Source organism: Bufo gargarizans, chromosome 7 (genome assembly GCF_014858855.1).
Source record: "Bufo gargarizans isolate SCDJY-AF-19 chromosome 7, ASM1485885v1, whole genome shotgun sequence".
NCBI classification, from domain to species: Eukaryota; Metazoa; Chordata; class Amphibia; order Anura; family Bufonidae; genus Bufo; species Bufo gargarizans.
In genome coordinates this window covers 111167258-111191867 of record NC_058086.1, presented here as the reverse complement: position 1 = coordinate 111191867, position 24610 = coordinate 111167258, and the positions used below count along the sequence as shown (strand labels likewise).

The 24610-nt window shown below is 45.6% G+C and overlaps 1 pseudogene; it reads right to left on the bottom strand.

Annotated features, from left to right (window-relative positions):
- Positions 1-24610, bottom strand: part of LOC122943933 — a 590299-nt pseudogene that overhangs the window by 195302 nt on the left and 370387 nt on the right.

Below are 24610 nucleotides of genomic sequence, written 5' to 3'. Positions count from 1 at the left end.
CTGTGCGGACTACTGGGTTGCCACCCTGCTGAATCCACGGTACAAAGACAATGTGCCCACCTTACTTCCTGCACTGGAGCGTGATAGGAAGATGCGCGAGTACAAGCGCACGTTGGTAGACGCGCTACTGAGAGCATTCCCAAATGTCACAGGGGAACAAGTGGAAGCCCAAGGCCAAGGCAGAGGAGGAGCAAGAGGTCGCCAAGGCAGCTGTGTCACGGCCAACTCCTCTGAGGGCAGGGTTAGCATGGCAGAGATGTGGAAAAGTTTTGTCAACACGCCACAGCTAACTGCACCACCACCTAATACGCAACGTGTTAGCAGGAGGCAACATTTCACTAACATGGTGGAACAGTACGTGTGCACACCACTCCACGTACTGACTGATGGTTCGGCCGCATTCAACTTCTGGGTCTCGAAATTGTCCACGTGGCCAGAGCTAGCCTTTTATGCCTTGGAGGTGCTGGCCTGCCCGGCGGCCAGCGTCTTGTCTGAACGTGTATTCAGCACGGCAGGGGGCGTCATTACAGACAAACGCAGCCGCTTGTCTGCAGCCAATGTGGACAAGCTGACGTTCATAAAAATGAACCAGGCATGGATCCCACATTACCTGTCCGTCCGTTGTCCAGATTAGACATTAACTACCTCCCCTTAACCATATATTATTGTACTCCAGGGCACTTCCTCATTCAATCCTATTTTTATTTTCATTTTACCATTATATTGCGAGGCTACCCAAAGTTGAATGAACCTCTCCTCTGTCTGGGTGCCGGGCCCTAAATATATGCCAATGGACTGTTCCAATGTTGGGTGACGTGAAGCCTGATTCTCTGCTATGATATGCAGACTAATTCTCTGCTGACATGAAGCCAGATTCTCTGTTACGGGACCTCTCTCCTCTGCCTGGGTGCTGGACCTAAATATCTGACAATGGACTGTTGCAGTGGTGGCTGACGTGAAGCCTGATTCTCTGCTATGACATGCAGACTGATTCTCTGCTGACATGAAGACAGATTCTCTGTTACGGGACCTCTCTCTTCTGCCTGGGTGCTCGGCCTAAATATCTGACAATGGACTGTTGCAGTGGTGGCTGACGTGAAGCCTGATTCTCTGCTATGACATGCAGACTGATTCTCTGCTGACATGAAGACAGATTCTCTGTTACGGGACCTCTCTCTTCTGCCTGGGTGCTCGGCCTAAATATCTGACAATGGACTGTTGCAGTGGTGGCTGACGTGAAGCCTGATTCTCTGCTATGACATTCAGACTGATTCTCTGCTGACATGAAGACAGATTCTCTGTTACGGGACCTCTCTCCTCTGCCTGGGTGCTGGGCCTAAATATCTGACAATGGACTGTTGAAGTGGTGGCTGACGTGAAGCCTGATTCTCTGCTATGACATGCAGACTAATTCTCTGCTGACATGAAGACAGATTCTCTGTTACGGGACCTCTCTCCTCTGCCTGTGTGCTGGGCCTAAATATATGCCAATGGACTGTTGCACTGGTGGCTGACGTGAAGCCTGATTCTCTGCTATGACATGCAGACTGATTCTCTGCTGACATGAAGCCAGATCCTCTGTTACGGGACCTCTCTCCTCTGCCTGGGTGCTGGGCCTAAATATCTGACAATGGACTGTTGCACTGGTGGCTGATGTGAAGCCTGATTCTCTGCATTGACATGCAGACTGATTCTCTTCTGACATGAAGACAGATTCTCTGTTACGGGAGCTCTCTCCTCTGCCTGGGTGCTAGGCCTAAATATCTGACAATGGACTGTTGCAGTGGTGGCTGACGAGAAGCCTGATTCTCTGCTATGACATGCAGACTGATTCTCTGCTGACATGAAGACAGATTCTCTGTTTCGGGACCTCTCTCCTCTGCCTGGGTGCTGGGCCTAAATATCTGACAATGGACTGTTGCAGTGGTGGCTGACGTGAAGCCTGATTCTCTGCTATGACATGCAGACTAATTCTCTGCTGACATGAAGACAGATCCTCTGTTACGGGACCTCTCTCCTATGCCTGGGTGCTGGGCCTAAATCTATGCCAATGGACTGTTGCAGTGGTGGCTGACGTGAAGGCTGATTCTCTGCTATGACATGCAGACTGATTCTCAGCTATCATGAAGTCAGATCCTCTGTTACGGGACCTCTCTCCTCTGCCTGGGTGCTGGGCCTAAATATATGACAATGGACTGTTGCACTGGTGGCTGACGTGAAGCCTGATTCTCTGCTATGACATGCAGACTAATTCTCTGCTGACATGAAGACAGATTCTCTGTTACGGGAACTCTCTCCTCTGCCTGTGTGCTGGGCCTAAATATATGCCAATGGACTGTTGCAGTGGTGGCTGACGTGAAGCCTGATTCTCTGCTATGACATGCAGACTGATTCTCTGCTGACATAAAGCCAGATCCTCTGTTACGGGACCTCTCTCCTCTGCCTGGGTGCTGGGCCTAAATATATGCCAATGGACTGTTGCAGTGGTGGCTGACGTGAAGCCTGATTCTCTGCTATGACATGCAGACTAATTCTCTGCTGACATGAAGACAGATTCTCTGTTACGGGAACTCTCTCCTCTGCCTGTGTGCTGGGCCTAAATATATGCCAATGGACTGTTGCAGTGGTGGCTGACGTGAAGCCTGATTCTCTGCTATGACATGCAGACTGATTCTCTGCTGACATAAAGCCAGATCCTCTGTTACGGGACCTCTCTCCTCTGCCTGGGTGCTGGGCCTAAATATATGACAATGGACTGTTGCAGTGGTGGCTGACGAGAAGCCTGATTCTCTGCTATGACATCCAGACTGATTCTCTGCTGACCTGAAGACAGATTCTCTGTTACGGGACCTCTCTCCTCTGCCTGGGTGCTAGGCCTAAATATCTGACAATGGACTGTTGCAGTGGTGGCTGACGTGAAGCCTGATTCTCTGCTATGACATGCAGACTAATTCTCTGCTGACATGAAGACAGATTCTCTGTTACGGGTCCTCTCTCCTCTGCCTGTGTGCTGGGCCTAAATATATGCCAATGGACTGTTGCAGTGGTGGCTGACGTGAAGCCTAATTCTCTGCTATGACATGCAGACTGATTCTCTGCTGACATGAAGCCAGATCCTCTGTTATGGGACCTCTCTCCTCTGCCTAGCTGCTGGGCCTAAATATATGCCAATGGACTGTTGCACTGGTGGCTGACGTGAAGCCTGATTGTCTGTTACGGGACCTCTCTCCTCTGCCTGGGTGCTGGGCCTAAATATCTGACAATGGACTGTTGCATTGGTGGCTGACGTGAAGCCTGATTCTCTGCTATGATATGAAGACTGATTCTCTGCTGACATGAAACCAGATTGTCTGTTACGGGACCTCTCTCCTCTGCCTGGGTGCTGGGCCTAAATTTATGAAAATGGACTGTTACAGTGGTGGGTAACGTGAAGCCTGATTCTCTGCTATGACATGAAGACTGATTCTCTGCTGACATGAAGCCAGATTGTCTGTTACGGGACCTCTCTCCTCTGCCTGGGTGCTGGGCCTAAATTTATGACTATGGACTGTTGCAGTGGTGGGTGACGTGAAGCCTGATTCTCTGCTATGATATGAAGACTGATTCTCTGCTGACATGAAGCCAGATTGTCTGTTACGGGACCTCTCTCCTCTGCCTGGGTGCTGGGCCTAAATTTATAAAAATGGACTCTTACAGTGGTGGGTGACGTGAAGCCTGATTCTCTGCTATGATATGAAGACTGATTCTCTGCTGACATGAAGCCAGATTGTCTGTTACGGGACCTCTCTCCTCTGCCTGGGTGCTTGGCCTAAATTTATGACAATGGACTGTTGCAGTGGTGGCTGACGTGAAGCCTGATTCTCTGCTATGACATGCAGACTGATTCTCTTCTGACATGAAGACAGATTCTCTGTTACGGGACATCTCTCCTCTGAGTGGGTGCTGGGCCTAAATATATGCCAATGGACTGTTGCACTGGTGGCTGACGTGAAGCCTGATTGTCTGTTACGGGACCTCTCTCCTCTGCCTGGGTGCTGGGCCTAAATTTATGAAAATGGACTGTTACAGTGGTGGGTGACGTGAAGCCTGATTCTCTGCTATGACATGCAGACTAATTCTCCGCTGACATGAAGCCAGATTGTCTGTTACGGGACCTCTCTCCTCTGCCTGGGTGCTGGGCCTAAATTTATGAAAATGGACTGTTACAGTGGTGGGTGACGTGAAGCCTGATTCTCTGCTATGACATGAATACTGATTCTCTGCTGACATGAAGCCAGATTGTCTGTTACGGGACCTCTCTCCTCTGCCTGGGTGCTGGGCTAAATTTATGACAATGGACTGTTGCAGTGGTGGGTGACGTGAAGCCTGATTCTCTGCTATGATATGAAGACTGACTCTCTGCTGACATGAAGCCAGATTGTCTGTTACGAGACCTCTCTCCTCTGCCTGGGTGCTGGGCCTAAATTTATGAAAATGGACTCTTACAGTGGTGGGTGACGTAAAGCCTGATTCACTGCTATGATATGAAGACTGATTCTCTGCTGACATGAAGCCAGATTGTCTGTTACGGGACCTCTCTCCTCTGCCTGGGTGCTTGGCCTAAATTTATGACAATGGACTGTTGCAGTGGTGGCTGACGTGAAGCCTGATTCTCTGCTATGACATGCAGACTGATTCTCTGCTGACATGAAGCCAGATCCTCTGTTACGGGACCTCTCTCCTCTGCCTGGGTGCTGGGCCTAAATATCTGACAATGGACTGTTGCACTGGTGGCTGACGTGAAGCCTGATTGTCTGTTACGGGACCTCTCTCCTCTGCCTGGGTGCTGGGCCTAAATTTATGAAAATGGACTCTTACAGTGGTGGGTGACTTGAAGCCTGATTCTCTGCTATGATATGAAGACTGATTCTCTGCTGACATGAAGCCAGATTGTCTGTTACGGGACCTCTCTCCTCTGCCTGGGTGCTGGGCCTAAATATCTGACAATGGACTGTTGCACTGGTGGCTGACGTGAAGCCTGATTGTCTGTTACGGGACCTCTCTCCTCTGCCTGGATGCTGGGCCTAAATTTATGAAAATGGACTCTTACAGTGGTGGGTGACTTGAAGCCTGATTCTCTGCTATGATATGAAGACTGATTCTCTGCTGACATGAAGCCAGATTGTCTGTTACGGGACCTCTCTCCTCTGCCTGGGTGCTGGGCCTAAATTTATGAAAATGGACTGTTGCAGTGGTGGGTGACGTGAAGCCTGATTCTATGCTATGATATGCAGACTGATTTTCTGCTGACATGAAGCCAGATTGTCTGTTACGGGGCCTCTCTCCTCTGCCTGGGTGCTGGGCCTAAATTTATGAAAATGGACTCATACAGTGGTGGGTGACGTGAAGCCTGATTCTCTGCTATGATATGAAGACTGATTCTCTGCTGACATGAAGCCAGATTGTCTGTTACGGGACCTCTCTCCTCTGCCTGGGTGCTTGGCCTAAATTTATGACAATGGACTGTTGCAGTGGTGGCTGACGTGAAGCCTGATTCTCTGCTATGACATGCAGACTGATTCTCTGCTGACATGAAGACAGATTGTCTGTTACGGGACCTCTCTCCTCTGCCTGGGTGCTGGGCCTAAATATATGCCAATGGACTGTTGCACTGGTGGCTGACGTGAAGCCTGATTGTCTGTTACGGGACCTCTCTCCTCTGCCTGGGTGCTGGGCCTAAATTTATGAAAATGGACTGTTACAGTGGTGGGTGACGTGAAGCCTGATTCTCTGCTATGACATGCAGACTAATTCTTTGCTAACATGAAGCCAGATTGTCTGTTACGGGACCTCTCTCCTCTGCCTGGGTGCTGGGCCTAAATATATGCCAATGGACTCTTGCACTGGTGGCTGACGTGAAGCCTGATTGTCTGTTACGGGACCTCTCTCCTCTGCCTGGGTACTGGGCCTAAATATCTGACAATGGACTGTTGCATTGGTGGCTGACGTGAAGCCTGATTCTCTTCTATGATATGAAGACTGATTCTCTGCTGACATGATGCCAGATTGTCTGTTACAGGACCTCTCTCCTCTGCCTGGGTGCTGGGCCTAAATTTATGAAAATGGACTGTTACAGTGGTGGGTGACGTGAAGCCTGATTCTCTGCTATGATATGAAGACTGATTCTCTGCTGACATGAAGCCAGATTGTCTGTTACGGGACCTCTCTCCTCTGCCTGGGTGCTGGGCCTAAATTTATGACAATGGACTGTTGCAGTGGTGGCTGACGTGAAGCCTGATTCTTTGCTATGACATGAAGACTGATTCTCTGCTGACATGAAGCCAGATTGTCTGCTACGGGACCTCTCTCCTCTGCCTGGGTGCTGGGCCTAAATTTATGAAAATGGACTCTTACAGTGGTGGGTGACGTGAAGCCTGATTCTCTGCTATGATATGAAGACTGATTCTCTGCTGACATGAAGCCAGATTGTCTGTTACGGGACCTCTCTCCTCTGCCTGGGTGCTGGGCCTAAATTTATGAAAATGGACTCTTACAGTGGTGGGTGACGTGAAGCCTGATTCTCTGCTATGATATGAAGACTGATTCTCTGCTGACATGAAGCCAGATTGTCTGTTACGGGACCTCTCTCCTCTGCCTGGGTGCTTGGCCTAAATTTATGACAATGGACTGTTGCAGTGGTGGCTGACGTGAAGCCTGATTCTCTGCTATGACATGCAGACTGATTCTCTGCTGACATGAAGACAGATTCTCTGTTACGGGACCTCTCTACTCTGCCTGGGTGCCGGGGCCTAAATATCTGAGAATGGACTGTTCCAGTTGTGGGTGACGTGAAGCCAGATTCTCTGCTATGGGACCTCTGTCCAATTGATTTTGGTTAATTTTTATTTATTTAATTTTTCTTTTATTTCATTTCCCTATCCACATTTGTTTGCAGGGGATTTACCTACATGTTGCTGCCTTTTGCAGCCCTCTAGCCCTTTCCTGGGCTGTTTTACAGCCTTTTTAGTACCGAAAAGTTCGGGTCCCCATTGACTTCAATGGGGTTCGGGTTCGGGACGAAGTTCGGATCGGGTTCGGATCCCGAACCCGAACATTTCCGGGAAGTTCGGCCGAACTTCTCGAACCCGAACATCCAGGTGTTCGCTCAACTCTAGTTGCTAGGCATGATCCGTCTGTTGAAGGACGGAGGACGCAGAAGCACGCAGCGTGCAAATCCACATTCCTGACAGCCAGGGACTGTAAGTAAATGATTAAAGCCAGGTCCTCCCCAGCAGCTGATAACAGTGCCTGGGCTGTGTGCACTTCTCCCTGTCCCTGCGCTTGGCAGACGCTCCCTCACTCAGCAGAGCTGGAGAAGTAGAGTTGAAGCAGCGCAGACCAGGGAATGGAGATCTGCCATCTACTCTGTGTATAAATGAAAGCAACATGTGGTAAGAGGACCCCTTTGTGCTGCAGGAGATTAACCCTTTAGGGGGGAGAGCTCTGGTTACTGACACTTTTGGGGGGCTATTGTTACTGGCTAGTGAGGGCAGGAGGGATTAGCCTTAGGGTGAGGGCAGTGGCGGCCATCTTAACTGAATAGTAAAATTTGAGTTTTATGCAGACTGGTTGCTAAGGGCTGAATCTTATTAAATATGGGGTAAGTCAGTCTAATAGTAACTGATTCTGGAATATCATGTTATTAGTAACTACATATATGAAAATTGAAATTAGGGTCTAAGTGTGACAGTTATCCTTTAATAGCTTTTCCCACATTACCACTTGACTCTTTTGGCCCACATTCGGGCTTCTGTAATTTGTCCCACATTTGCGCCTCAATAGCTTTTCCCACATTTCTGCTCAATCCCAATTTTTTATTATTAATTTATCTCTCTTTAAATTTGTTTTCTTTTTCTCACGCTTCCTCTCCGGCCTGGAACCGTGATTCCCCGACATCCATGATCATCATGGTAGGCGCATAAAAGAACATTGAAAGTTGACAGAGCAGATATCAAATTGGATCGTCAACATCAAGGGGACGTGCGACATGGTGGGGCAGTAAGTATGCACACGCCTACACTAACTAACTGACAGGGGTCAGCACCTGCAACTTCTGGGTCTCCAAATTGGGCACATGGCCTGAGCTTGCCCTCTACGCCTTGGAAGTGCTGGCCTGCGATGCAACCAGTGTATTGTCTGAATGTGTGTTTAGCATGACTGGAGGGTTATATTTCCCAATGTTTTGGGGTGTACCCTAATAAAAATAAAATAAAAATTTAAACCAAAAAGCAGTGTAGGCTACCTCCTCCTCCTCCTCCACCGCCACTTCCACCTACACCACCACATCCACCACCTCCTCAACCTCCTACTCCATATGGACCTGGTACTCATTGATTAAGACTATTATTATAATTTTTTAATTATTTTATGTTATTTAAAGTCATTTCCCTATCCACATTTGTTTGCAGAGAATTTTCCATGCTCTTAACCACATTTTGATGCCATTTACAGCCCTCTAGCCCTTTCCATGACATTTTTACAGCCATTGTAGTGCTCAAAAGTTTGGGTCCCCATTGACTTCAATGAGATTTGGGTTCAGGGTCAAGTTTGGGTCCCGAACTCTAACTTTTTTGTGAAGTTCGGCTGAACCTGTTGAACCCGAACATCTAGGTGTCCTCTCAACTCTAGTCATCACTGATCACTTTTGGATGTTCTTCATATGTTTTTGAATCTTGCTTCCATTCTTCCCTTTTGACTATGGCTTCCAACCTTACACTTCTAACTTTTCCTTTTATAAGCCCAATTTAAAACAAAATATCTCCTCTTATATTAGTTTAAAGGTAAAGTGCACTTATTCCACTATCTCTTTGCCGTTCTTCTTAACTTCCTTTAGCGGAACTTACCACTTTCATACTAACTTTCTTATACTGATTTTCACATATATACTGTATTTACTCAGTGTTGAAGTATGTTCCTCTTATGTGGAGATAACATTTCTCTTGTACCAGCCGCTAAGCTATGACTTACTGCCAATTGTGATTTTCGCCACCTTTTCCTTTTGTCGATATTGTACATTTTAACATGGATTTACTGTAGTCCAGCGCTCACTTAACCTGGAGATATTAACAAGAGCACTTCCTGGTCAAGGTTATTTAAACCCTCCATGTGTACACCTGAGATTATTTCACAGTATATAAATGAAAACTATACATTTTTTTCAATGATTAGGTCTAAAGAACTATAATTACCTGTTTGGCAACAGAACTCAATTCTACTGCCAGGTCACCACCAGAATTCCCAATTCCGATCACAATAATCTTCTTATCTGCAAATTGTTGAGGATATTTATAATCCCGACTATGTAGATATTATCCTTCAAACTTGTCAATGCCTATGAAAGAGAACATCAAAAACTAAAGTTTTATAAATCTAAAACATGGCGAAACAGGGGGTACATCTACAGTACAGTGCTTTCGGAAAGTCTTCAGACCCTTTCACTTTTTTAAAATGAAAATATAATTTTTGAAATGTTTAAAAATTTGTTTAAAAAAATAATTATATTTTGCATGGACAAAAGTATTCAGACCCTTTGCTGTGACACTTGGAATTTAGCTCTGGGTGCCTCCCATTTCTCTTGTTTAGCTTTGAGATGTTTCTAAACTTTGATTGGAGTCCACCTGTGGTAAATTATGTTGAATATACATGATTTGGAAAGACACACCTCTGTTTGCATAAAGTAGGATCTCACAGCTGACTACATATCACAGCAAAAACCAAGCCATGAGGAGGAAAGAAACGTATGCAGAGCCCAGAATCTTGATTGTGTGGAGGCAAAGATCTGGAGAAGGGTACAGATCATTTTTTGCTGCGCTAAAAGTTCATACAAGCACAGTGGCCTCCATAATTCTTAAATGAAAGAATTTTGGAACAACCAGGGCTCTTACTAAAGCTGGCTGCCCTGCTAAACTAAGTAATCAGGAGGAAAAGGCCCTTGGTAAGAAAGGTGACCAAGAACCTAATGGTCTCTCTAGCCAAGCTCCAAAGATCCTGTGTACAGTTGAGATGAACTTCCAGAGGGTCAACCATCACTGCAGCACTCCACCAATATGGGTCTTATATCATAATGGTTAGTGGCTATTTCGAAAAAGTGACTTTTAAAAATACCTTTATTAATGATATTATGGGTATAGGTATGTATATACCAACAAAAGTGTTCTACAGTTTCAAAAGGGATTATATATAAATTTCTTTTGATAGGGGAGTAGTGACCCCCTACTAATGATACAACAATATCCATAGACTAGGATGGTTCGAGTAAAAAGGGGTCTGAGGAAAGGGCAGGGCAGACACAATGCTTACCCTAATTAGCCCTAAAAACTGCTCAGCCCAGGGTAACCTCCTAATGGTGGGGGTTCCCTGTCCCCGAACCTAAGGCTATCAGTTCCCTAAATTGACCCTAGCCAAAAATACATTAAACGATAAGATATAAAGGGGATGGAAGGTAGTACAATATATGGAAACACCACCCACCCTTATCCAACAATCAAAGATACACAAAAAATAGGAGTGGAAGGAAGCCTGGATACTGTCTAATACCACTCAACTATATAATACGTACGTTTTTTGTATAACAAACACATCCTATTATACACACCTCAACGCGTTTCGCCTGTATAAAATCAGGCTCATCAGGAGGTAGGTAAACACTAGGACAGAGTCCAATTAGGATAGAGATGTGAAACTGATACAAGGGCGATAGTATGAAAACAAAGATACTTAGCTACAGATGTTCAGAGGTGAGGGCGTGGATACAGCATTACCAAGAGGCATGATGATTACATCCAACAGGAAAGATACATAGTGTTGATGCTGGTCATTACTTCACCCAGTAGCCTGCTTTGGGCCCAAAGCAGGCTACTGGGTGAAGTAATGACCAGCATCAACACTATGTATCTTTCCTGTTGGATGTAATCATCATGCCTCTTGGTAATGCTGTATCCACGCCCTCACCTCTGAACATCTGTAGCTAAGTATCTTTGTTTTCATACTATCGCCCTTGTATCAGTTTCACATCTCTATCCTAATTGGACTCTGTCCTAGTGTTTACCTACCTCCTGATGAGCCTGATTTTATACAGGCGAAACGCGTTGAGGTGTGTATAATAGGATGTGTTTGTTATACAAAAAACGAACGTATTATATAGTTGAGTGGTATTAGACAGTATCCAGGCTTCCTTCCACTCCTATTTTTTGTGTATCTTTGATTGTTGGATAAGGGTGGGTGGTGTTTCCATATATTGTACTACCTTCCATCCCCTTTATATCTTATCGTTTAATGTATTTTTGGCTAGGGTCAATTTAGGGAACTGATAGCCTTAGGTTCGGGGACAGGGAACCCCCACCATTAGGAGGTTACCCTGGGCTGAGCAGTTTTTAGGGCTAATATGGGTAAGCATTGTGTCTGCCCTGCCCTTTCCTCAGACCCCTTTTTACTCGAACCATCCTAGTCTATGGATATTGTTGTATCATTAGTAGGGGTCACTACTCCCCTATCAAAAGAAATTTATATATAATCCCTTTTGAAACTGTAGAACACTTTTGTTGGTATATACATACCTATACCCATAATATCATTAATAAAGGTATTTTTAAAAGTCACTTTTTCGAAATAGCCACTAATCTAAAAACCTAGGTGACACTAAAATCTAATAAAAATCTAATTACTAGTCAATTTTTGCTTATATCATAATGGCCAGAAGACGTTTCTCCTAAGTAAAAGAAACATGGAAATTCGCAAAAAGAAATTTGCAAAAAAAAGGAGATTCTCTTGTCTGATGAAATGAAGATTGAACTTTTTGGCCTCAATTTTAAGTGTCATGGTATTGAGGAAACTAGGTACTGCCCAATACCCTCATGCTATGGGAGTGTTTTTTTAGCTGCTAAGACAGGGAGACTGGTCATAGTTGGGGGAAAGCTGAATGAAGCAGAAGTACAGAGATATTCTTAATAAAAACCTGATCCAGTGTGTTCTGGACCTCAGGCTGGGCTGAAGGTTCTGTCAGAACTTTTGATGTTAACCACCTCAGCTCCCCTAGCTTAAACACCCTTAATGACCAGACCACTTTTTACAATTCTGCACTACACTATTTTCACTGTTTATTGCTCGGTTATGCAACTTACCACCCAAATGAATTTTACCTCTTTTTCTTCTCACTAATAGAGCTTTTATTTTGTGGTATTTCATTGCTGCTGAAATTTTAACTTTTTTGTTATTAATCGAAATTTACTGTAATTTTTGCAAAAATATGACATTTTTCACTTTCAGTTGTAAATTCTTTTTTTTTTAAAGTCATCAATATATACATTTTTCTCTAAATGGTATTGTTCTACATGTCTTTGATTAAAAAAAAGAATGTTTGGGTAAAAAAAAAAAGGTTTGGGCAAAAGTTATAGCGTTTACAAACTATGGTGCAAAAATGTGAATTTCCGCTTTTTGAAGCAGCTCTGACTTTCTGAGCACCTGTCATATTTCCTGAGGTTCTACAATGCCCAGACAGTAGAAAACCCCCACAAATGACCCCATTTCGGTAAGTAGACACGCTAAGGTATTCGCTGATGGGCATAGTGAGTTCATGGAAGTTTTTATTTTTTGTCACAAGTTAGCGGAAAATTATGATTTATTTATTTTTTTCCTTACAAAGTCTCATATTCCACTAACTTGTGACAAAAAATAAAAACTTCCATGAACTCACTATGCCCATCACGAAATACATTGGGGTGTCTTCTTTCAAAAATGGGGTCACTTGTGGGGTAGTTATACTGCCCTGGCATTTTAAGGGCCCTTATGTGTGAGAAGTAGTTTGAAATCAAAATGTGTAAAAAATGCCCTGTTAAATTCTAAAGGTGCTCTTTGGAATGTGGGCCCCTTTGCCCACCTAGGCTGCAAAAAAGTGTCAAACATGTGGTATCGTCGTACTCAGGAGAAGTTGGGCAATGTGTTTTGGGGTGTCATTTTACATATACCCATGCTGGGTGAGATAAATATCTCGGTCAAATGCCAACTTTGTGTAAAAAAAGGGGGAAAAGTTATCTTTTGCCGAGATATTTCTCTCATCCAGCATGAGTATATGTAAAAAGACACCCCAAAACACATTGCCCAACTTCTCCTGAGTATGGCGATACCACGTGTGTGACACTTTTTTGCAGCCTAGGTGGGCAAAGGGGCCCACATTCCAAAGAGCTTCTTTAGGATTTCCCAGGGCATTTTTTACACATTTTGATTTCAAACTACTTCTCACACATTAGGGCCCCTAAAATGCCAGGGCAGTATAAATACCCCACATGCGACCCCATTTTGGAAAGAAGACACCCCAAGGTATTTCGTGATGGGCATAGTGAGTTCATGGAATTTTTTATTTTTTTTTACAAGTTAGTGGAATATGAGACTTTGCAAGAAAAAATAAAAATAAAATAAAATCATAATTTTCCGCTAACTTGAGACAAAAAATTCTAGGAACTTGCCATGCCCCTCACGGAATACCTTGGGGTGTCTTCTTTCCAAAATGGGGTCACTTGTGGGTTAGTTATACTGCCCTGGCATTTTAGGGGCCCTAAAGCGTGAGAAGAATTCTGGAATATAAATGTCTACAAAATTTTACGCATTTGGATTCCGTGAGGGGTATGATGAGATTTATTTTTTTGACACAAGTTAGTGGAATATGAGACTTTGTAAGAAAAAAAGAAATAAAAAAATTCCGCTAACTTGTGCCAAAAAAATGTCTGAATGGAGCCTTACAGGGGGGTGATCAGAGAGTCTATATGGGGTGATCACCACCCTGTCATTGATCACCCCCCTGTAAGGCTCCATTCAGACGTCTGTATGTGTTTTGCGGATCCATGGATCGGATCCGCAAAACACATACGGACGTCTGAATGGAGCCTTACAGGGGGGTGATCAATGACAGGGGGTGATCAGGGAATGTATATGGGGTGATCACCCCCCTGTAATTGATCACCCCCCTGTAAGGCTCCATTCAGACTTCCGTATGTGTTTTGCGGATCCGATCCATGGATCCGTGGATCCGTAAAACACATACGGACGTCTGAATGGAGCCTCACAGGGGGGTGATCAATGACAGGGGGGTGATCAGGGAGTCTATATGGGGTGATCACTCCCCTATCATTGATCACCCCCCTGTAAGGCTCCATTCAGACGTCCGTAAGTGTTTTGCGGATCCGATCCATGGATCCGTGGATCCGCAAAACACATACGGACGTCTGAATGGAGCCTTACAGGGGGGTGATCATCCCATATAGACTCCCTGATCACCCCCCTGTAAGGCTCCATTCAGACGTCCGTATGTGTTTTGCAGATCCGATCCATGGATCCGCAAAAACACATACGGACGTCTGAATGGAGCCTTACAGGGGGGTGATCAATGACAGGGGGTGATCAGGGAGTCTATATCGGGTGATCACCCCCCTGTCATTGATCACCCCCCTGTAAGGCTCCATTTAGACGTCCGTCTGTGTTTTGCGGATCCGATCCATGGATCCGTGGATCCGCAAAACACATACGGACGTCTGAATGGAGCCTTACAGGTGGGGTGATCAATGACAGGGGGTGATCAGGGAGTCTATATGGGGTGATCATCCCCCTGTCATTGATCACCCCCCCGTAAGGCTCCATTCGACGTCTGTATGTGTTTTGTGGATCCGATCCGTGGATCCGTAAAGCACATACGGACATCTGAATGGAGCGCCTTACAGGGGGGGTGATCAATGACAGGAGGTTGATCAATGACAGGGGGGTGATCAGGGAGTCTAATATGGGGTGATCAGGGGTTAATAAGGGGAGGAACAAACTCCAGATGAAGCGCTCACAGCGGCAGTGCTGAAGAAGGCTTTGGCCCAGGCACTGAGACCGGTAAGAGATGATTTAGCTGCTATTAAGTCGGACTTACATGCTCTCGGGTTCCGGGAGGAGGCCCTAGAGTCAACGTGCTCGGATCTCACTGCCCACGCTTCAGGGTTAGTAGCCAAAACGTATCAATTGGAGGCTCATGTAAACTCGGCATATACAGTACACTGATCAAAGATCAGGAAAATAGAAGCCGGCGAAAAAATATTAGAATCAAGGGACTGCCGGAGTCCTGGGCAGGGGACGCGCTCCCTAAAGTGGCGCAATAATTATTTTCTGGTCTCTTGGGTCAGGAACGCACCAATGTGATTATAATTGAGCAGATACATAGAGCTCTCCGATCGAGGCCAAAGCCCAGTGAACCACTGTGTGATGTAATATGCGGTCTGTTATCATATGTGGACACAGCTGCGATTCTTCGCTCGGCTAGGGAAAAAAGCCTGACATGCTATGAAGGGGTCGAGATATCCCTCTATCAGGACATTGCTCCCCCGACTTTCCAGAAGAGACGTCTGATGCGTCCGTTGTTAGACAAGCTGAGAGCAAAAAACCTTCAATACGCATGATTATTTCCTTTTGGGATTTCTATAACAAAGAATGACAAGCGGATCATTATAAAAACCCCAGCTGATCTAGAAACCACATGGTCTGTACTGGACATAGAGCCAATAGAGATACCGTCATGGTCGCCTGCAACGGATTTGGTACGCTTGCCTCCCACAAACAGAGGAATGGCACACTCTCACTCGTCCTAAGCCTCAAAGAACCAAAAGATCTTCACTTGCAACCAACTCGCCTCATCCCTGATCCCAGGGACTTACTCCTCTGGACTAATCCTGCAACATGTTCGGACGAGACACCTGCAATCTGATTATCTGACTTAATGTCGCACTCACTGCAAGTGAACTTGTTTAATTCGCCACCAAGAAATATTGCTTGGGTGATTTTTCAACTCGCTCTTTGGCGATTTTTCAACTCACCCTTTTGCCTTAGTTTGCTTCCTCCCTCATTGTTCACTTTGACCTCTCTCTCCCTTTCCTCCCTCCCTTACCCTTGCTCTTCTTTTCTTTTTGTTTTATAGGTCATATAAAGCCTCAAGATGTCTACTAACAATGTTGGACTTCCCTACACATATGACTGCAAGAGAAAAGTTCTGAGTTAACTTACTTAGCAATTTAGCTGTGTTTGCGAAGGGATCTTTAATTCTGTGTCAAATATATAGTATACAGGTCCTTCAAAAAAAAATTGCATATTGTGATAAAGTTCATTATTTTCTGTAATGTACTGATAAACATTAGACTTTCATATATTTTAGATTCATTACACACCAACTGAAGTAGTTCAAGCCTTTTATTGTTTTAATATTGATGATTTTGGCATACAGCTCATGAAAACTCAAATTTCCTATCTCAAATAATTAGCATATTTCATCCGACCAATAAAAGAAAAGTGTTTTTAATACAAAAAAAGTCAACCTTCAAATAATTATGTTCAGTTATGCACTCAATACTTGGTCGGGAATCCTTTTGCAGAAATGACTGCTTCAATGCGACGTGGCATGGAGGCAATCAGCCTGTGGCACTGCTGAGGTGTTATGGAGGCCCAGGATGCTTCGATAGCGGCCTTAAGCTCATCCAGAGTGTTGGGTCTTGCGTCTCTCAACTTTCTCTTCCCAATATCCCACAGATTCTCTATGGGGTTCAGGTCAGGAGAGTTGGCAAGCCAATTGAGCACAGTAATACCATGGTCAGTAAACCATTTACCAGTGGTTTTGGCACTGTGAGCAGGTGCCAGGTCGTGCTGAAAAATGAAATCTTCATCTCCATAAAGCTTTTCAGCAGATGGAAGCATGAAGTGCTCCAAAATCTCCTGATAGCTAGCTGCATTGACCCTGCCCTTTATAAAACACAGTGGACCAACACCAGCAGCTGACATGGCACCCCAGACCATCACTGACTGTGAGTACTTCACACTGGACTTCAGGCATTTTGGCATTTCCCTCTCCCCAGTCTTCCTCCAGACTCTGGCACCTTGATTTCCGAATGACATGCAACAGTCCAGTGCTGCTTCTCTGTAGCTCAGGTCAGGCGCTTCTGCCGCTGTTTCTGGTTCAAAAGTGGCTTGACCTGGGGAATGCGGCACCTGTAGCCCATTTCCTGCATACGCCTGTACACGGTGGCTCTGGATGTTTCTACTCCAGACTCAGTCCACTGCTTCCCCAAGTCCCCCAAGGTCTGGAATCGGTCCTTTTCCACAATCTTCCTCAGGGTCCGGTCACCTCTTCTCGTTGTGCAGCGTTTTCTGCCACACTTTTTCCTTCCCACAGACTTCCAACTGAGGTGCCTTGATACAGCACTCTGGGAACAGCCTATTCGTTCAGAAATCTCTTTCTGTGTCTTACCCTCTTGCTTGAGGGTGTCAATGATGGCCTTCTGGACAGCAGTCAGGTCGGCAGTCTTACCCATGATTGCGGTTTTGAGTAATGAACCAGGCTGGGAGTTTTTAAAAAGCCTCAGGAATCTTTTGCAGGTGTTTAGAGTTAATTAGTTGATTCAGATGATTAGGTTAATAGCTCGTTTAGAGAACCTTTTCATGATATGCTAATTTTTTTAGATAGGAATTTTGGGTTTTCATAAGCTGTATGCCAAAATCATCAATATTAAAACAATAAAAGGCTTGAACTACTTCAGTTGGTGTGTAATGAATCTAAAATATATGAAAGTCTAATGTTTATCAGTACATTACAGAAAATAATGAACTTTATTACAATATGCTAAATTTTTGAGAAGGACCTGTATATGTGATGCAGTGTTTCATTTTCCCCATCCCCTAGTCCTTATATTGTGTGTCTGTATTGAAGAGCATTGGAGTGGATTATGGGCTAGTTGGGAATGATCTTTGAACTGCGTTTATGATTACTGCTCCGGATGGAGAGGGTGAAACATCATATCTTTACTTGAATGCCATAGCATATTTTTTTTGTTTGTCCCATGCATTTAAAACCATGGCACTTTTGCCTCATGCATCCCCCCCTCATTCTTGTCCCTGTTCTCCCCTCCTCCATTTAAAGTGCCTCACTTAATATCAATATGACAGGATTGGGGTAGACTAAAATGTGTAATATTCACAGCTATAGGGTCAACTCAATAGGATGATAATATTGCGGAATTTAACATATCCTAAGTCATAACTATGATAGGTAATTGTTTTACCCCCCCTCCTCCTCTATATTCCCTGCTTCCAATTCCCCCCCTCCCCAGAAGCAAAGTTGATAGTTTGGTCAAGGTTCATAATCATTGGCGATTTACTACTTGTGTTATGAATAATGTTATGTGTCTGTACACCACAGGTCAGGACTTGTTTGTATATTGAACACTGTGGCGAAACCAACCTCGCCACGGTGTTTTGGAGGGGGCTGTTTAAAGGCCTCTTGCCTCAGGATTATGGCCCATGCTAACTTTTGAACCCCTGAACCTATTCAAGTGAATTTTGGATAGGTTTGTCCCCCAGGTTATACTGTTTAAATTGATGTAAGTTATATGTATGGACAATGTAACCTCACAAAGTTGTAACAATTTATAATAAGTGTAACTTGTCAGCTTGGGAGGAATATGCTGGGTGTGGTTATATTGTCCCATTGTGCCATTGTCCCATTGTGTGTTTAAATGGTGATGTCTGTCCTGTTGTCTCCACATGTGTATTGGCGATCTCCCCTTTGTCCTGAGAGATAATTGGATTGCCCTCGGTTGTCTCTGGGACAGAGAGGAGGAAACCATGATACATTGTGGGGATGTGTTGTATCTGTTCTGTGTCGCAGTCTCCCTTCTGGTCCTCTAGGGGGGTGGGAACGATTGGTTGCTGTACTTGCATTGTGTGTGTTGTAAGATATTGATTGGTTGGATTTCAAAACCCTGTGGGCAGTACTATGTTTGTTTTTTATGAATAAAAGAGGCTGTATCTGAAGTACAGTCAGACCACTGCTGACCCTCAACACGGAGCCTTGTCTCGTTATTGGGGGGATTCCCTGTATGCTGTTGGAGACTGATTGCCAGGAGTGTAAGCTGACTGTACGCTTTTCCTGTTCGTCTGCTGGCAGCTATTAGCGAGGTTCCAGTTTGGAGTGCTATTTTGTATCCAGTTCGGGAGGTTGGTGTTCTGCAGTAGCTGTGCCTGTCTCTCAGAAAGGGGCATATTGCCTAAACGGATTTTAACCCCTTGTCTGCTGAAACGGTCCGTTACATTGGTGGCAAGCAGCGGGATCGTTCCTACAGCCAGAAGGACAGCTACAGGAGACACCATTTCTGTGGATTCTACAATTTAAGGGCAATGCATGTCCCAGTACAGCAACCCTAAAAGCAACAGGATGGAACCAGCAGTGTTATACGAGGAGGAGGACCTGGTTTGCCGGGATGCATTAAGGAAAGGCATCTGGTACCAGGCTCTGGATAATGTACAATGCCAGCGAGGTGAGAGTGAAGGAACTAGAGCACCGGGTATGGCAGGAGCTATGGCTGGAGGATGCCTACCAGGCGCTTTGGTGGTATGTGGCACAGTTTATATCCTGGACAGCTGAGCATGACAAGCCAGAGGGAGAGGAGTTTGATGGTCCTGGCTTGTTATGGGAGTCCTTTGCAGAGCCTGACTTCAGGGGCCCTGCACAGTCCAGACTTCAGGACATTTTCTACGAGAGGGAGGCTAGGCAGAATTGGGATGACCCCCATGAGGTAGAGAAAGACCTGGCTCACCTAGCAACCCTGGAGTGGGAACTGGAGCAGGACTACCAAGATCTCTTCCACTCCATTGGGAAGGCTCAGCAGGACAGCAAGAAGTCAGACCCAGGTCCAGAGCCCTTCAGCTGGGAGGATATTGTGGATGTTTACTGGGAAGAACTCCAGGTGGCCGGTGGAGATGGGACCGAGGTCTCTCCACCGGTCCTGCAGGGAATTGGGAGCCTAGTCTCCATTCCCCAGCGGCAGGCTGAGTTACAGGGGGCAGAGGTAGTTGTTCCTGCCCCCCAGCAGCAGCATGATTTTTTGGGAATTGGGAGCCCAGTCTCCATTCCCCAGCGGCCGTGTGATGTACAGGGAATTGGGAGCCCAGTCTCCATTCCCCAGCGGCAGGCGGAGTTACAGGGGGCAGAGACAGTCGGTCCTGTCCCCCAGCGGCAGAGTGTCCTACAGGGAATAGAGAGCCCAGTCTCCTTTCCCCAGCAGCAGGACACTGTATTGTGAGCGGAGGCGGTCTGTCGCCCTCCCCAGCGGCTGGAAGTATGTATGGGAGAGGAGCTCGTTACCCCCTCTCCCCAGCGGCAGCTTAACACACCAGGGGGAGACAGTAAGCCCCACAACAGTGCAGATGGGACCATGGTCTCTGCACTTACAGCACAGGGGGTAGGGACAGTTGTTCCTGTCCCCCAGCAACAGGGCTGTTTAGCCAAAGGGGAGACAGTCGGTTTCCCCCTCCAACAACCCGACTCCAACCAGGCTTCTTCCATGGTAGAGCTGGTACCAGGGCAGAGTCCTGCTGATCCCTGCCAACAAAGCAACCTCCACTTCAAGCCAGGGAGCAACTCAGAGACCGGGAGTACTAGTTACCAATATAACCTTGGTGGATTCACTGGACAGAGACAGGCTACTAAATTCAACAGGTCCAGTATTTGGTTGTGGGTGGGCTTCCAGACTAACTCAGGTACCGACCGGCTTGAGGTCAGGTATATGATTAGTCTTCCCTGGTGGGGGAGATGTGTGGCGAAACCAACCTCGCCACGGTGTTTTGGAGGGGGCTGTTTGAAGGCCTCTTGCCTCAGGATTATGGCCCATGCTAACTTTTGAATCCCTGCACCTATTCAAGTGAATTTTGGATAGGTTTGTCCCCCAAGTTATACTGTTTAAATTGATGTAAGTTATATGTATGGACAATGTAACCTCACAAAGTTGTAACAATTTATAATAAGTGTAACTTGTCAGCTTGGGAGGAATATGCTGGGTGTGGTTCTATTGTCCCATTGTGCCATTGTCCCATTGTGTGTTTAAATGGTGATATCTGTCCTGTTGTCTCCACATGTGTATTGGCGATCTCCCCTTTATCCATGATACATTGTGGGGATGTGTTGTATCTGTTCTGTGTCGCAGTCTCCCTTCTGGTCCTCTAGGGGGCGGGAACAATTGGTTGCTGTACTTGCATTGTGTGTGTTGTAAGATATTGATTGGTTGGATTTCAAAACCCTGTGGGCAGTACTATGTTTGTTTTTTATGAATAAAAGAGGCTGTATCTGAAGTACAGTCAGACCACTGCTGACCCTCAACACGGAGCCTTGTCTTGTTATTGGGGGGGGGGGGGGGTTCCCTGTATGCTGTTGGAGACTGATTGCCAGGAGGGTAAGCTGACTGTACGCTTTTCCTGTTCGTCTGCTGGCAGCTATTAGCAAGGTTCCAGTTTGGAGTGCTATTTTGTATCCAGTTTGGGAGGTTGGTGTTCTGCAGTAGCTGTGCCTGTCTCTCAGAAAGGGGCATATCGCCTAAACGGATTTTAACCCCTTGTCTGCTGAAACGGTCCGTTACAAACACTTTTCTCACCCCCGTTCTTGAGTCACTAACTCATCCTTTAATTGGCTTCACAGCCTTAAAGCTCTTTGTTCTCTTACTCTTACTCTCACCACACCCCATTTCCCCACTTAGTCCTATTTCTATCCTCCTAACTAGCCTTCCTTTTGCCTGCTCTTGCTGAGTGCTTGTGAGTCTTCATCCTCTCTCTACTTATATCACCTTTACTTTCTCACCCCTTATTATACATACCCCTTCCCCTTTTTTCTTTTTCTTTTTCCTTTATCCTAAGTTCTTGCTTTTCCTGTTGTTCTGTGTGCGCGCGTTCACAGGAAATCTCGCGTCTCGCGAGATGACGCCCCGGCGCGTCCACTCGGAATAACAGGGCCGCCGCAAAGACGCAATCCTGCATACGGCGGTCCTGTAGTGGTTAAAAGGAGTCCATCAAATAAGGCCTACATAGGTATCTGAATAGAAACTTTGAAAAGAGAAGCCATGTTGGTCTGAATTAATATTTTTCAAGAGGGCACTCTAAGTTCAAACCTTTTGGACTTAGAATCACTAACCTAAGATTAGATTTGTGTGAAAACTTTTGTTTATAAAACTTAGGTGGGTTTACATGGTCTGTTTTTTGTAGGAAGAGGCTTAGACAGATTCAGTAAAGATATTGATGCAGATAAGAGTCAAATTAAACGCATGGAATAGAAAGAGATTAATGTTCTTAGTGATTAACCCATATTAGTGAATTCTGATTTTCTATAATTTAGTTGAATTTAAATATGTGTGCTTTATATATATGAGTGTGGTCCTTATAGATATATTCAATTTTAAGTTATAATTAAAGTAGTTATTCCTATGTAATTCCAAAATACATGACTGAAACTAGCACAAGTTAATGATCTCTTTCCTTAAGGATTTCTTGAATGGAGAGATGTAGACCCAGGTGTTAAAAGCAAATACTGATCTTCTCCAGAACAATGACCTGAGTGTGTATCTTGAATTAATTAGGTCTGGTCAGAAGATTAAGAGGAAGACTAGATGGTTGCCTAAAGACAAAAGTCATTGTCTATTTCAGATCTCCTCAAGGTTTCGTCTAAAACATTAGTTAAAGTTTAATTCAGTTAAATGAATAAGAAAATATACAGAAGAGAGAGATAAGTGCCTCAAATTTTATATGGAATACTAGTGCCACCTAGTGTTGGGTTAACATTAAGGTTTAGAGTGTTAAATTCATTATGAGAGGTCCTATTAGTTATCAAATGATGTTGCTAGATAATGATAACGTTTTACTAATCTGTCACGTCTGAGGACGGGGAAAACCTTCAGCCGTGCGATGCCACGTGATGTTAGTCGCTGCTCGGCCAGGACAACAGAATTAGGGAGCGGGTCACCTCCTAACACATTCCTAATCCGACTCTAACTCCTAGCTGCATGAGCCGACCTTGAAGGTAGGAGGGCCGATGCTCAGGAACCTCGGATCCCTACTCACCCTCCGCCGATCCCTTAACTAGGAACTGGGTAGACTCCTGTTCCTCCGTGTCTAGGAGGAACAGTTCGTCTTACCCTGATCCTAGTCCAGGGCCACCCTGAGGGCTAGCAGGAATATCAGTTTCCGGAGTATGAGCCCTCCTACCATCAGGGTCGGCTCATACAGGCTAGGAGACAGGGTCAGAATTAGGGATTGTTAGAAGGTGACCTGCTTCTTGATTCCTGTCCTGGCCATGCTCTGACCATCCATCAGCTGATACCGCACGGCTGAGGGTTTTCCCCATCCTCAGCCGTGACAGTATGACCACAATGGCTCCTCACATGAGGGTGCAGCATGTACCGCCATCTGCGGATGGGGTGCATGCGCGTTCTTCGGAGGGAGAGCGTTATTGGGGTTTCACCGTTTACGGCGCGGTGAGTGGCATTCCCCGCCATTCCTATCTCACCGTTGTCCGCGTTGGTGTCCCCTTGTTTGTCATTCCCCTCCTCCCCATTGTTTTTTATGCCTCACCAACTTTCCCCTTTTGTTGTTGGGAGGGGCTTTGAGGGGTGGGAGTATCCTGTCTTCGGAAGAGGGTGCAGCATGTGGTGCCTGACGCTTTCTGGCACACATGCTTATCCTCCGGAGGGAGGGTGAAAGGGGAACCCTGATACTGTGCAGTTCTCTGTGGCTGTGGCTGCAGTGTGTGTGAACTCGCACTTGTGGTTGGGTCTCTCCTCGTCCACTTCTCAGAGGTTCGCTCACCTGTGTCGGTGTGGCTGGCTGCGGTCCTCGTTGTACTGGCTGTAGTGTGTGCTGGGAGAGGATGCATGCTGGCAGCGACTTGGTGGAACCGTTTACTGAGAGTGGACGCAGTGTTCAGTGTGGTCTCTCCGGGCTGTTTCTTTGCTGGTCTCTGGTCCATGTGTGTTGTTCCAGAGGCGGGCAGTCAGCACCCTGGTTCCTGTGTGTTGTTCCAGGGGCTGGCAGCAGTCCTGGGGAGACTCGCTGACACTGATTCTGCTACCCTTTTCCCATATCCCTTCCCTGTTTTGGGTCCCACACTGGTTTTCCCTTTTTGTGTTGGTAAGGGGGCTTTGAGGGGTGAGAGTGTTACGGCCTATGGTGTGTTTTGTGACACTTTCCTTCACTTGGTTGCCCGTGGCAACGCATTCGACTGTGAAATTCTGTACCTGTGGAAATATGTGGGTCTAGCCATTTGTTCAATAAGCATTTTAATGCTACTAGTAATACCCCATCTATTAGTTTGGGTATTTGGATTGTGTCTGGAAAAGCATAAAATAGAACCACTTCTGGTTCACATGGTAGATCAATGTGCCAAGTGTCCTTAATCCAAGACAGCAACCACTCCCAATATTGCCGTGTCTTGGGACATAACCACATCCCGTGATCTAGATCTGCCTTTAGAAGACTACACTTTGGACATTTATTTATCGAAGACTCTGCATTACGTACGTTATTGATGTTAAATGCATATATTGCTCTGTGCATTAGTTTCAACTGAGTTTCCCTCCATTTTTCACATATTACTGCTTTCCTTGTCCTAATCCACCCCTTCATTATTCTCTGTCTCCACCCTTGGTTCACCAAAAGTTTACCCCATCCTCCACAAATTGTTGCAGCCGTTTTATCGTTATCACTATCCCTAAGTTGCCTATATATGTCAGATAGTGACCACTTA